This window comes from Cupressus sempervirens, chromosome 5 (genome assembly GCF_028749045.1).
Source record: "Cupressus sempervirens isolate cs-2001-9-10 chromosome 5, ASM2874904v1, whole genome shotgun sequence".
NCBI classification, from domain to species: Eukaryota; Viridiplantae; Streptophyta; class Pinopsida; order Cupressales; family Cupressaceae; genus Cupressus; species Cupressus sempervirens.
This window is the reverse complement of record NC_143122.1, coordinates 37,909,649-37,924,956: the sequence shown is the minus strand read 5'-3', so window position 1 is coordinate 37,924,956 and position 15,308 is coordinate 37,909,649. Positions and strand designations below refer to the sequence as shown.

Here is a 15,308-nt window from a genome sequence, read left to right as displayed (position 1 = left end):
TTCCTTTTTTGGAAAATGCAACTTTGGTAGGATTCTGACCTACCCTAGTTTTCTTGGTTTACTTTGCTTGGATCTGGAAAATCCGAGTGCCATGTTTGCTTGCGAATATATTTTGTGTTTCAGTGAAAAATTGCATATATATCTCCTTGCTTGGCGTACATATCTGTGTTTGGCAAATAATCTATGGATTTCTTGCATTTAGTAATTCATATGTGTTTTAGTATTGTCGAGTCTTACACCATGTTCTCTTGCCATTGAGAATTTCATCCTCCCAACCCATCCTTGCGCCATCATACATGCAACCATCCAATTGTACGAAAAAACTTACCTTTCCCATTGTATGCCACTGATATCACCCACCATACAACGTCATACTCCGAACCATACACTATAACTACATTCGCCCTACTACCATTCTATCACCTCAGCATACATTGTGCCATCTCCATCTTGTTTCTCGCAATGTACGAACATCCCTGCACCATATGCCAACATTATTTGGCCTTATGCCTTTGTCCCTACCGCACATATTTGTCCCTACCGCACATACACTATATCACTATATGGACTCCTTCAAACACCCGCTAAGCTGTACAATCCATCCTTCACCATCTGCCATCTAAGTCTCTTTTATATTGGATGGACCTACTATTGGTTTTTGGACGTTGGGAATAGTTTTCCCTCGGGTACTTTCCCTTGGGTGTTTCCCTCGAGCACTTGCCCTTAGATACTTTCCCTTGGGTACTCTCCCTTGGGCATTTCCCTTAAGCATGCTTTCCCTCAATTTTTTCCATCGAGTATGTTCGCTTAGGTTTGCCCTCAGGGGTTGCCCTTGGATACACTTTCCCTCGAGCATTGCCCTCAGGTAACTTCTTTGGGCATTTCCCTTGGGTGTTGGCCTCAAGTACTTTCCCTTAGGTATTAGCCTCATATACTTTCCCTTCGGTGTTTCCCTCCGGTGTTTCCCTTGGGTGTTGCCCTCGGGTATTTCCCTCAAGTGCTTCCTACGGGTGTTTCCCTCGAGCAAAATTAGGTGTCCTGTTAGGAACATTACAGTGGTATTAGTGTTGGTGATCTTGCCAACTTGTTGGGATGATTGAGAGGTTTTGGGATTTGGATCACACTATGGTGCCCAACAACGATGGAGACTGGTGGTTGAAAGCACTGCAAAAGATTGACAAAGAGCTTAGTAATGGTGTTGATCTTCCATTAGATATATTGGAAGTATGTTTTTGTAAGGTGAACCAATTACCTTCAAGATTTAATCACAAGATCCTTTCTCTAATTAAGATTGTCTTAAGTCAACTTAGGCTTTTGAGACACCATGACAAGGAAATAAAGTTGGCAGGTGCAAAGGGCGCTTCGGGAATGGCCCATCAACGGGCTGACCCCTACTATTCGCCACATGTCTCAATGAGATCTTGAGAATTTTGGCTTTTGGGGCACTATATGATGATAACACCATGATAAAGATATTGCATTTGATCGTTGATAGCGTTGAGAGCCTTGATGACTTCAATGGTGATCCTTTTGGTAGGATATGTACAATATCGGAGAATTTTGCAAATGTCAAAGTGGGTAGCCTTCTCTTAGATCTAGAGCTGCAAGACTTGACACATGATATATTTCATCACTTCTTGGTCACAATCAAGGAGTGTCATGATACTAAGGTTTTGGTCGCTATGGAGAGCCTTATGATTTCGTGCATTGAAGAGATGGATGAAATATCCCAACCTATCATACCTATGTTATGGGTTGTTAATAATCTAGAATGTGTCCCTTCCATGGCAGCATGTAGATTGGTCACTAATGTATTCAAACATTTTGAAGAGAAATTAATATCTCAATTACACAAGTGGGAGAAAGTGGATGATGGTGATAAGGGTGATGCATTACATGAGGAGGACGAAGACATGATTACATGGCTGGTCCTAGAGGATATGCAAGAATCTGCTACTATCCTGTGTGGAGAAGACCGAAAAAATGAAGAGGTTGCTTGCATGGATCTTGCAAAGACAACATGGACAGAACAAGATGAGCTCTACCACTACTCCCTTTCATGAGCCAGGCCTTCAGTTTGTTGAGTATGGAGCCCTTCCTTATGTGCAACAAGCTGTGTTTGCTAAAGTTTTTTCTGCCGAGGCTCTATTTGCCGTTGAGGTTCTCTACGCCAAGATTCTCTCTATGGAGGCTCTTTCTTCCGCTGTAGTTCTCTCTGACAATCTTCTCGCCGTCAAGGCCCTCTCCCCCGATGCCATCTCTATCACTAAGGTTCAATCTGTTGAGGCTTTGTCTGTTGAGGCCATGTTCACTAAGGTTCTCTCCCTTGAGGCTCTCTCCTCCAAGGCTTTGTCTGCCACTAAGATTTTATTTGTTGAGGTTCTGCCCATCGCCAAGGCTTTGTCTGCCGGCATGGTTATGTCTGTCTAGGTTTTGTCTGGTGAAGCTTTGTCTAACGAGGCCTTGTTTGTAAGGTTCGCTCCACTATGGTTCTCTTGGTCGAGGCTCTCTCCTTTGAGGTTGTCTTTTGCCAAGATTTTGTTTGTCAAGGCTTCTCCTCTTGCTGAGCCTCAGTCTATCACCATGGTTCTCTTGCTGAGGTTCTATCCTTCAAGGCTCTATTTGCTGCCAAGGCTTTGTCCTCCACGGTGGTTCTATTTCTCGAGGCTATCTCCACGAGGCTCTGCCCACAAATGAGGCTTTGTCCACAAAGGCACTATTTTCCATTGATATTTTGTCTGCTAAGGCTCTGCCTACCAGAAAGGTTTTTTCCATCGAAGCTTTGCTCGTCATTTAGGTTTTGTTTGCTGAGGCCCTGGTCAGCACCAAGGCATTGTCTTCTGTTGAGGTGCTTTTTGCCAAGGTTTTGTCTACCGTGGGATTCTATCTGTTAACGCTATTCCCACCTCAAATCTCTATCTCACGTTGAGGTTCTTTCCATCAAGGCTTTCTCTGCGACAGAGGTTATGTCCATGGCTTTGTTAGTGGTTGTGTTCATGTTTGTGATCAAATTCATCTCACCATCAATATCCATGTCTGTGGCCATACTTGAAGAGATTGTTGAGCATGATGGCGTTAAGGATTTCATCGATTGGTGTTGTTGGGATCTAGTAAAGGACATGACAATGTTTATATCAGAGTGGTGTGACAGAAGTTGGATGATTGTGTGTTACAATGAAGGTTTGACATTAACTTACATGTTCTTCTCATCTCTTTGATTTACATTCTTGGAGCTAATGGTGCTGATCCGATAGTGAATTGCTTGAGGACAAGCAATCTTTGGGCGACGAGGATTTGTGATGCTCCCTCATTTTATTTTAATAATTAAATTAATTAATTGTTTCTAGAATCTGAATTCTATAATAAAAGGACTTTTAATTAATAATTGTGGGGCCCAAATTAATAAAATAAAAATATCTATATCTGGGGTTCCGATTGATTTATATATATCTCGGGCCCATCTTTTATTTTAGTCATGGGTGTTTGTTGTTGTGTGGGTACGTGTTGTGTACCTTTGGAGTTTTTCTCCGACAGGGTATTTATGATCTTTGGGTAGGATGTTCTTGGGATACATCTTAAATTGATTCTATTGTACTTTGAATTCTAGTTGGAGTTTTGCTCTATTCACCATTTCAGAAGTTAAAGATCTTCCCTAATTAGCTTATGCAGCTTCTGTAGCCTTCTAGCCTACCCTATTCTACTTGCTTTACTTTGCTTGGATCTAGCAAATATGAGTGCCATCCTTTTCTACAAATATAATTCTACATTTCAAAAACAAGTTGCATATATATCTGTGTTTGGTGTACAAATTTGTGTTTGGTGAATAATCTTTGCATTTCTAGCCTTAAGTGATTCATATGTGTTTTGGCAGTGCCGGGTCTCATGCCAAGTTCTCCTGCCATTGGCAATTTAATCCTCCCAAACCCATCCTTATGCTATCATACCTACACCCATCCAACTGCACAACAACACTTACCTTTCTCATTGTACGCTACTAATATCACCCACCATACGACATCATTTCTCCAAACCATGCATTACAACTCCATCCATCGTACTACCATTTTGTCACGTCACCGTACGCTATGCCATCTCCATCTTGTTCTTTCCATCATATAGACATCCTTGCATCGTATGCCCACACTATTTGGTTGTACACCTTGTCCCTAATGCACGTTCTCTATATCACCATATAAATACCTTCAAACGCATGCCAAATTCTAGGACCCAACCTTTGCCATTTGCCATCTTAGTCTCTTCTATACCTTACAGACCTACTGTTGATGTTGGGACGTTGGGAATAGTCTTCCTTTGAGTACTTGCCCTCTAGTACTTCCCCTTGGGTACACTTTCCCTCGGGCATCTTTCCTTGGAGTTGCTCTTGGGTACCTTCTCTTGCGTGTTGACCTTAGGTACTTTCCCTCGTGTGTTTCCCTCAAGGTTGCCCTCGGGTACTTTGACTCGAGCATTGCTCTCGAGTACTTTCTCCAAGTGCTTTCCCTCTAGAAAACTTGGGTGTACTATTGGGAACATTATAGGGAGTGAGAAGCTCACAACTAGATCCTTGATTAGCAAAGTTGATACTTTCTTGACTCTTTGGCCTATGCTAGAGTTGGATGCAATTAAGTTTGCAACATTGCCTTTGGATGGTGCAACTCACGATTTGTGGCATTTCAGGATGGTTACCTTGCAACATAGCCTTATTACCTCCTATCCAGAATTCTTAGATTGATTGATTGAGCACTTTGACTAAAAAGGATCCAAAGGTATACTTCAGAGATCTTGCTCAACTTAGATAGGTGGGCAACTTGAATTCTTTTATTAGTGAGTTTTAGAGGCTTGCTGTGATGGTTTGTGATGTGACAAAGAGATGATTGGTTATGTTAATTAGTGAAGCTCTTTAGTAGCCTTTGAGAGGTTGGCTTAAGAGTTTTGGTCCGCTTTTCTTGCAAGGGGGCATTAAAAAGGCAAGGAGTATGGAGCTTGTAGCTCCTAAGAAGAAGTTTTAGCCTAAATCTACCATTTTCCTTCTTAGGAGGATCATTCACCAGTTTTAGATCAAAAGAAAACATCATTAACAAAATATGATCATGTGATGGGGACACAACCCAAGGACAGAATGGACACAACGGGAAAAGGGAAATTGTATTAACTGTGAAAATAAGCTAGTACATTCAGTACAGAGATAATAGACTTCAAAACATGCTCTAAGGGCTTACAATAGCACAAAATTGGAGATAATTTCTCCTTTTGGTACCTCCTCTCAAACTCCACTCCGAATTGCCTTTTACAATGCCAGTAATGTCCTTAAATAGACCCGGAGGGTTAAGGACTAGGAGTACATTCTAGAAAGTGCTAGTAGGCATCCACTGACCAAGTAAAAGGCTCTAGAAGCTGCGTTAGAAGTTGGTGCAAATCTAGAAGAATCCAAAAACGGTAATTGAACTTCCAGGAGGCATAACTTTTGAACCGTAGCTCCGATTGACGAACCGTTTAGATTTCCAGAAAGCTCTCGAAGCGCTCTATAGCCCCATGGACCAGCTTCACTCGTCCCCCATTTTTCGGCCCTTTTTGAGGTCATTTAATGCCCCTAACCTGACTTTGAAGCATTTTTAGGTCTCCAAAAATCGGAAAACTGCAATAACTTTTAAACCGTGGGGCCTTTTGACCTGATTCTTTTTTTGGAATGCTCTAAATTACAATTACATTCATCCAACCAATTTACACCTTCTAGTTCACCAAAATGATGGCTCAATTACATACTCCTATTTTGTTCGGCATTTACACGTATCCCAAGGTGTTCAAATACTCTATCTTAGAACACTGATAGTGGAACTGTGAGAGTTGGAACCTTTATTTGACCCAAATGGGTATCCAGAAATGAAAACACATGAAACAGAAGTCTAAGTACATTTTTTTTTGGGTGACACAGGATTGCCTTTATACCTTTGGATGCTCCTGCATCAGACACCCAGGGTAGATTAAAAAGTGACCCTGTCACTTTATGAATGGTAGAGGAAATCCCAAATGGAAAACCTCAGCTGCTGAAATCCAAGTTGAGTCCTCTATCGGCTGTCCTTTCTACTTGACCAAATACTCTTCATATTGCCTATTTCTGGTACTCCTACCCACACGATGATCTAGAATGTCTTCTATCTCCTCCTTCTTAGAAGCAAGAATTGGACATGGCTCTAACATCAGTTCCTCATCTGCACCATCATCATGATACTCTGTGAAGTCTGCAATGTTGAAAATAGGAGAAATGTGAATACCATCTGGCAACTCCACCTCATATGCATTTCCTGAGTCATGTTTCTTCAGAATTTTGCAGGGGCTAAATTTCTTCATTTTCAGCTTGTTGTAAGTGCTGGCTGGAAATCTTTCTTTTCGTAAGTGTACCATGACTAGATCCCCTACTTGGAATTCCTTATGTCTTCTCCTTTGATTAGCCCTAGCTTTATACTCTTGATTCATCTTGGTAATGTGTGCTTAAACCTCCTCATGTAGACGCTTGATATGTTCAACAAATTCTTCAGCTTCAGCACTTGTCCTCTCCCCTTGCTCTATCTTCCTCAATTCTGGTGCAGTCCTTGGGCTACTTCCATATACAATTTGGAATGGTGATCTGCCAGTACTCCTATTTACAGAGTTATTGTAAGAAAACTCGGCTTGTGGTAGAATCAAATCCCACCCCTTGGGCTTATCCTCAACTAAACATCTCAGCAAATTGCCCAGACTTCTGTTTACCACTTCTATTTGGCCGTCAGTCTGTGGGTGATGTGTGGAACTGAATTTCAAGTCTGTTCTCAACTTTTTCCACAATGTTCTTCAGAAATACCCCACAAATTTACTGTCTCTGTCAGAAACTATACTCCTTGGAAGACCATGTAGTCTTACCACCTCTCTGAAAAACAAGTCTGCAATATGGATAACATCATGAGTTTTGTGGCATGGAATGAAATGTGCCATTTTGGAGAACCTATCAACCACCACAAATACTGAGTCACTACCCCTTTGTGTCCTCGGCAATCCAAGAACAAAATCCATACTTATGTCCTCCCATGGCTTTGATGGAACAGGCAATGGCTGATATAGTCCAATATTGTGGCTAAATCCCTTGGCAACTTGACAAACCTGGCAACTCTGTACAAACTTCTTCACATTTTGTGAAATCTGAGGCCAAAAATAATGTTCTCTAAGAATGGCAATGGTCTTATCTCGACCAAAATGTCCTGCCATCCCTCCACTGTGTTTCTCTTTAATCAGATTTTCTCTCATGGAACTCCTTGGAATGCACAATTGGCTGTCCTCGAATAACATACCATCCTGAATCAGATAGTCTAACCACTTAGTTCTATCTACAGCAACAGGCTCTTTACAAGCTTTCCACGCTTCAACAAAATCAAGATCTTCAGGGTATAGATTCTTGAGTTCATCAAACCCAACTACTTCAACCTGCATTACTGTAAGCAACAACTGTCTCCTGCTTAGTGCATCTGCAACCCTGTTAGATTTTCCACTTCTATGTGTCAACACAAATGTATAGCTCTGCAAGAACTCTACCCACTTCATATGCCTCTGATTCAATTTACCTTGGCTATTTAGGTACTGTAATGCCTGATGATCAGTATACAAAACAAATTCCTTTGGCAATAAATAATGCCTCCATTTCTTTAAGGCCTGAACTATTGCATAGAACTCTTGATCATAAACAGAATACTTCTTCTTTGCATCATTCAATTTTTCACTAAAATATGCAATAGGCTTACCTTCTTGGCTTAATATAGCCCCAATAGCGTTGCCACTAGCATCACAATCCACCTTTCTAAAATCTGGAAGTGCCAACACAGGTTGTTCTGTCACCTTCTTCTTCAACATTTCAAAATTTCTCGCAGCAGTTGCAGTCCATTTGAACTCTTTTCTATCCCCTCTTATTGTGTCAGTTAGTGGTGCACATATGCCATTGAAATTCTTAATAAACTTCCTGTAAAAACTAACCAGACCATGAAATGATCTTACCTCAGTAGCAGACCTTGGAGTAGGCCATTCCAAGATGGCTTTTACCTTCTCTGGATCCATTTTGAGACCTTCAGGTGATATAACAAACCCCAAATAGACTAACTCCTTTTTTGCAAAGATACACTTCTTCAAATTAATTAACAGTTTCTCTTCCCTTAAACTTTCAAGGACACTACGAATATGCAATAAATGTTCTTCCAAAGTCTTGCTAAAAATTAAAATATCATCCAAATAGACAATAACAAATTTTCCCAAGAACTTCTTAAGTACCTCATTCATAAGCCGCATGAAGGTGCTTGGGGCATTCGTTAATCCAAAGGGCATGACTAACCACTCATAAAGACCCTCCTTGGTCTTGAAGGCCGTTTTCCACTCATCTCCTTCTCGAATCCGTATCTGGTGATAACCACTCTTGAGATCTATCTTTGTGAAGTACTGAGCTCCACTCAAGCAGTCCATAAGATCATCCATTCTTGGCAAAGGAAACTGATATTTGATGGTTATCCTATTTATAGCTCGAGAGTCTGTACACATCCTCCACTCTCCATCCTTCTTTGTTGCTAGTACTGCAGGTACTGCACATGGACTCAGGCTCTCCCAAATCAAGCCCTTCCTCAATAGTTCCCAAACCTGTCTATTTAGCTCCTCAGTTTCAGTAGGAGTCATCCTGTGAGCAGCCTTGTTAGGCAAACTAGCTCTTGGGATTAAATCTATCTGATGACTGATTTGCCTTACTGGTGGCAATCCTTCTAGAACATTATCAGAGATAATATCTCCAAACTCACCTAGTAAATTTGAAACTTCAAGTGGTATTTCATTACTACCTTCTTTATCTTTCCTAGGAATCAAAGCATAGCACATATGCTGATGTTTCATTCCATCTAAAAACTTTCTTCCATCAACAAGACAAATCCTAGCACTGCTACATACCTTTTCACCTTCCTTTTTCATGGGCTTCAGTTTGTGGTGAACTCCATCTTTTGTTAGAGAGTATGTGTTTGCATGACCATCATGTACTGCATGCCTATCAAACTGCCACGGTCTACCCAACAATAGATGGCAAACATCCATTGGAATAACATCACAAAGAACTTCATCATGGTAACTCCCAATTTTGAATTTCACGAGACATTGTTCACTTACCAGGACCTTATGATCATCTTTCACCCAAGCAATCCGATAGGGCTGGGGATGTTTCTCCCTCCTAAGCTTGAGCTTAGAGACCATCTCCTTTGATACCAAGTTATCAGTACTACCACCATCAATGATCATATCACAACATTTATCCTCACACATGCATTTGGTACGGAACAAACTCCTCCTTTGTCCTGGTTCAATTTCACCACTTAGTAGGACCCTTTCATTTACCAAGGCCGCTCCTCTCTCTTTATCCTCTGAATGTGATGACTGTGCATCCTCATCCACATGAGCAACCCTAGCTTGACCCTCAGCTCTCCTATCTGTCCTTCCTTGTCGTTGAGGGCATTCAAAGGCACGATGACCTTCTTCATTGCAATGGAAACAGGTACCACGGAAGCCTCCTCTTCCTTGTCCACGTCCTCTACCTCTTCCTCTCTAATTTCCAAAGTCTTGATCATGGGAGCGGTTGAAACCCTCATTCCTTTGGTTCCTGCTAGTACCCACATCTTCATTTTTCTTTTGGGTTTCATTTCGGCCTCGAGATGACCTACCGCTTCCCCTTCCTCTTTGACCACGCCCTCTTTGTCTCCCTTCAAACCTCTTATTCAGCTTCTCTTCAACTCGTAGGGCAAACTGGTATGCCTTTTCAATGCTGGTTATTCTTACCAGACTTAATTCCTCTTGGATGCTAGGTCGTAACCCACTGATATAACGAGAAACCTTCTCCTTATTTGCTTCTACATGCCCTGCTCTAATCAAAAGTCGATAAAACTCCTCTGTATATTCTTGGACTGATCTTCCTGCTTGCTTTAGCCCATGCATCTTCTTAAACAAATCAAGCTCGTAGTCCACAGGAATGAACTGCTTCTTCAATTTGTCCATCATGCGATCCCACCTTGTGATCTTCTCCTTTCCTCTTCTGTTTCTTTCCAATTGAACCTCTTGCCACCAGATTTTGGCATGGCCTTTCAGTTTGGCCTTTGCAAACTTAACCCTATCTGGGTCCCTGATATCCTCATACTCAAAGTATTCTTCCAGTTCATTGATCCAGTCGATCAACTCATCTGGTTTCAGATTTCTTGAAAATACACCCACATTAATTGTAGGTCTTTTCCCAAATTTAGTAATGGCCCTAAAAAGCCTTTCCTCTGCCTGATTCAGAACTTCCCCGTCAAATTCCCCTTCTAGTCCAATTTCTTCTTCTTCATTGTCATCCTCACTGTCATCACCTGCGGCAACATTTGTTCCTCTACGGAGCTCCTGCTGCAATGCTTGTACCTGCCTTTGGAGGGCTCTAACCTCCTCAGGATTAACAGGTCTAGCCCTTCCACCACGCTCTCTTCGTGGAGGCATCTTCTTAACTCAAACCCACAACCACACAATCCTGATGCAAACTGCCTCACAGTCGGCGCTCTGTCTACACACTCAGGAAAATCAGCTTTGATACCACTTGATGGGGACACAACCCAAGCACAAAATGGACACAATGGGAAAAGAGAAATTGTATTAACTGTGAAAATAAGCTAGTACATTCAGTACAGAGATAATAGACTTCAAAACATTCCCTAAGGGCTTACAATAGCACAAAATTGGAGATAATTTCTCCTTTTGGTACCTCCTCTCAAACTCCACTCCAACTGCCTTTTACAATGCCAGTAATGTCCTTAAATAGACCCCGGAGGGTTAAGGACTAGGAGTACATTCTAGAAAGTGCTAGTAGGCATCCACCGACCAAGTAGAAGGCTCCAGAAGCCACGTTAGAAGTTGGTGCAAATCTAGAAGAATCCAAAAACGGTAACTGAACTTCCGGGAGGCATAACTTTTGAACCGTAGCTCCAATTGACGAACTGTTTACATTTCCAAAAAGCTCTCGAAGCGCTCTATAGCCCTATGGACCAGCTTCGCTCGTCCCTCATTTTTCGGCCCTTTTCGAGGTCATTTAATGCCCCTAACTTGACTTTGAAGCATTCTTAGGAGGTGTCCAGAAATCGAAAAACTGCAATAACTTTCAAACCGTGGGGCCTTTTGACCTGATTCTTTTTCTGGAATGCTCTAAATTACAATTACATTCATCCAGCCAATTTACACCTTCTAGTTCACCAAAATGATGGCTAATTACATACTCCTATTTTTTCGGCATTTACATGTATCCCAAGGTGTTCAAATACTCTATCCTAGAACACTGATAGTGGAATTGTGAGAGTTGGAACCTTTATTTGACCCAAATGGGTATCCAGAAATGAAAACACATGAAACAGAAACTAAGTTTAAGTACATTTTTTTTTGGGTGACACAGGATTGCCCTTATACCTCTGGATGCTCCTGCATCATCATGTGACTCTTGAGGACATAAGGAAGAAACAACTATATTATTGGTGAAAAAAACCCTTTTGATCATCACCACACTTGTCCATTGAGGTTGAAGAGAAAAACTAACCATTTCATATGGGTATATTTTGATGATGATGATGAAACCAAAATGCTAGACCAGCCAGTTGTTTTTGATGTTTATGAGGCTTAGAAAAGCCTGTCTAGAGTTTAAACTCGATGTCAAACTATTCTGTTGGCATTATCTACCATTGTACCACGTACATTTGTTTTCAAAATCAGGGGATTGTTGGATGGATAGTGATGTGTTGCAATGCTACACTAGGGCTAGACATACTTTTTTTGATGAGGGTTTTGTTAGCAGGCGTAGACTTTAGATGGAGGGCTTCATTGGATTTTGTATCCGAGTTGTGGATGGTTATACCTTGCAGTAGAGGTATATGTAATCTCATTCTTTCAGATTATGACTATGAGCTATGGGATGACTTCTATGTAGTCAGCTTGGGTTAGACATAGTTTTGGGTATGTAGTGGCTTTAGGACATTAGAGAGTTCACCCTCAACTTTCTTGTTTTGGAGATGAGATTTGAGTTCTAGAGCAGGAGGTAGGTGTTGAGGGGAATTATATAGGGGAGTTTTGTAATGTCCCCTTTTCGGAGAGAAATTTAATGATAATGAAAATTGAAATACAAGATTAATAATTAAAGAATACAAAACATATATAATAATAGTATAAATCGATAAATTATATAATCATAATTTATTATTAAAACAAACTCAATTTAGTAATACAAGAATATAAAATATCAATTGATATAACTTTATTTTAAATGAAACAACAAATATAAAAATTAATATAATCATTTATATAATGATTATTATTAATATGAATCAAGTATATCATATAATATTAAAAATATTATAATTATCCTATACTAAGACATACAAACTCCTGTATTCATTTCTCAAAATATAAAACTTTGTTAATTGAAACTTATGACGATATTGAAGAGCATGAGCCAACAGCAATGAATGTAGGCAGCATTTGAGCCGTTGACCCTCATCACCCTATAAAAAACTGTAGTTGGCATGGTCAGCGACGGTGGGGGAGATATGCACAACTATCATAAGATATTCCAAGAAGTCAATAATATAGTGTAGAAGAAATATGTTACATGAATCACAGAAGATAATACTTATAACGTAGAAGATAATATCCATATCGCAGAGGACGTTATATATCTCAAAAGACAATACACATATCACAGAGTACATACTGAAGATACTTGGGGAGAACAGTAGAAGTATGAGGAAATCCCATATCTAAATATTATCAATTCAGTATTTCTGCAAAGACATTTAAAAACTCCTATGGATTTCCAGATTTTACATTGAAACGATACCACATGCGAGCAAGGGAATCATATTTAACAATCATGGAGGGAATGACATAGAAATTTATAACCAGAGATATACAATGATCTACAACTAGTCATTTCTAGGGGAGAAATGGACCAGAAAGACTAAAATCGGAAATGGAGAATAATGATAAGACTATATACATGGACAAAAAATCATAATCTCCTTAAGTCAAAAGGTATCGCTAATAACTCGTTAATGGTATTGGTGATAGTAAGGTGTTTAATGAGCAATATAAAGACAAGAGATAAGAGAAATGTCACTATCCTAAGACTATAACATACAAACAACCATGACATCAACAAAGAGATAGTCGTGGCAACCAAAGTAATAATAAAGGTTTATACAACATTCATGGTCAAAGAAGAGGTATGATAAAAGCAATTGTGATTAGTGTACCACCATTGCCTTTGTAAAGCATTGATAAAGACAATTAAGTCAAAAACTAATCACCGTTTAGGTATGATGAGATGATATACGACTTGGTAACTGCCAATAGTGAGGAGTGACATCGATTAAAGAAGACCCACCAAGGGAATATTGATTACGTCATACACATATGAGAGAAAAGAAGAAACTTTGGGGAGGGCCAAAGAAATTCAATATGTGGACAATATATACTCTGATAGAGATGCCATGCAATTTGATCATTAGAATTGCAGAGGGGCATCAACGGGTATCAATAATACCGTACGCCAATATAAAAGTATTTCTTAACAAAACTATCTAAAGTTATAGATTGAATCGCAGTAGGATCTCCCACCACATATTGCTTATCGGGTATATTTGAGATACTGACAATACCTGGAGAGGCTGGAGATTACAACCAATCATAAAGCTAAGGGAGTAAACATGTCATTGCTGTTTTGAATGCATATCTCACACAAGCCACATTCATGTAGCTGTAAATGTTAGGAATTGAAGGGAGTCATACTAACCAATTTCATTGTTTGGGTTTTTATAAGTGTCTTCTTTTTGCATTAGTAGAAGGATGCCCAAAAGAGCATTAAGTAATCTATGGACAATAAGACTAGAAATTGTCGATCTCAATGCTCATTCGTTTGAATCTTCCATCATAAATAAAATATGGTAAACCACTAATATGGAAAGCACATAGAGATAACATTCGACCCAGTAAACTTTTTATGATAAAGGCCTTTATTAAGGATATAACAATAGTAATTACTATTATAAATGATGCTAGTGACATTATGATTATAAGACTCATGAAGGAGTTGTGAGTAAATTTAATAATCAGAAGATTGCAACAATATGATCTTCATGACATCTGTAGATTAAATATTATGGAAAAACATTGGAGATAACATCTATGCTCAAGAAGATAAGGATATCGATATTTATTAAATAGATCAAGGACCTGGGAATTGAAATATGAGAATTGAACCCCAAATATGATGAAACTGGATATGGGACATCACAAGTTTTCTCTCTATTTCTCTTTTTAAAGAGAATGGCAAGGAGATTTAGTAGGAGTGTGACACAGTTTGCAACTCTAACAATTTAGAGATGTAGAGTTCAGATCAACACAATGGTTAGATTTACTTTTTGAACAATACTTTTTTTGAGGTAAATGTTTCTTTGTGATATGATAATCCTCTATTCAAGGTTGGTGTTGATCACACTCTTGAGATGAGTGCTCAATCAAGTTTCCAGACAGGCATCACAAAGGAGTTTTTGGGGGTGTACATGGTAAAAAGTGCATATAATTTTTCATTTGATCCTAATGTACATGATATTTTTCAAATTTATAATTTAGTTGCGCATGAGCTAGATGATATACATGAAAAATTGTCTTGCATAGTGTTAAGGGGAAAGCATTCCTAGTCTATAGAGTTGCTCTCACATGATGTTTTTCTGTTTGCAACATTTGTTGTTGAGTCTGTTTTAGTTTGGTAGACTCTGTTGGTTGCATTGATGATGTTGTTGGAGGAATTGGTTAGTGACGGTAGGGACATTACATAGTTCTACCGGTGGGATCTCGGTGGGGTTGTGATTTCTCTTCAGGGTGAGTACAATGAGCTCCTAGATGAGAGATTGCTTGGGGGACAAGCAATTTTAAGGAGGGCAGATAGTAATGTCCCCATTTTAGCTTACAGTGGTTTATGTTTGGTTCAGCCTATCATTGGCCCTTCTAGGCTAAGACTGATGGTAAGAGGGTTTTAGTTGGTAGTGCAGGAGGCATATTTTGATACAGATGTTAGGACTGTTCAGAATTGCTTTTTGTTTGGTTCAGTTTTACACACTTACTATTGTTAGGAAGTGGCTATTTTAGAAAGGTCCCGATTTCTAATTATAGTAGGGCACCTAAATGAGTTAGCTTGTAGTCTAGAGCCTTGGCACCTAGATACGTGGCATATGTAGTGGTTATCTTGATTTCTAGTT

The 15,308-nt window shown here is 39.7% G+C and overlaps 1 protein-coding gene across 15 annotated transcripts in view; it reads left to right on the top strand.

Annotated features, from left to right (window-relative positions):
* Positions 1-15,308, top strand: part of LOC149554454 (putative LRR receptor-like serine/threonine-protein kinase At1g07650) — a 283,858-nt gene that overhangs the window by 125,853 nt on the left and 142,697 nt on the right. The window lies entirely within an intron of this gene.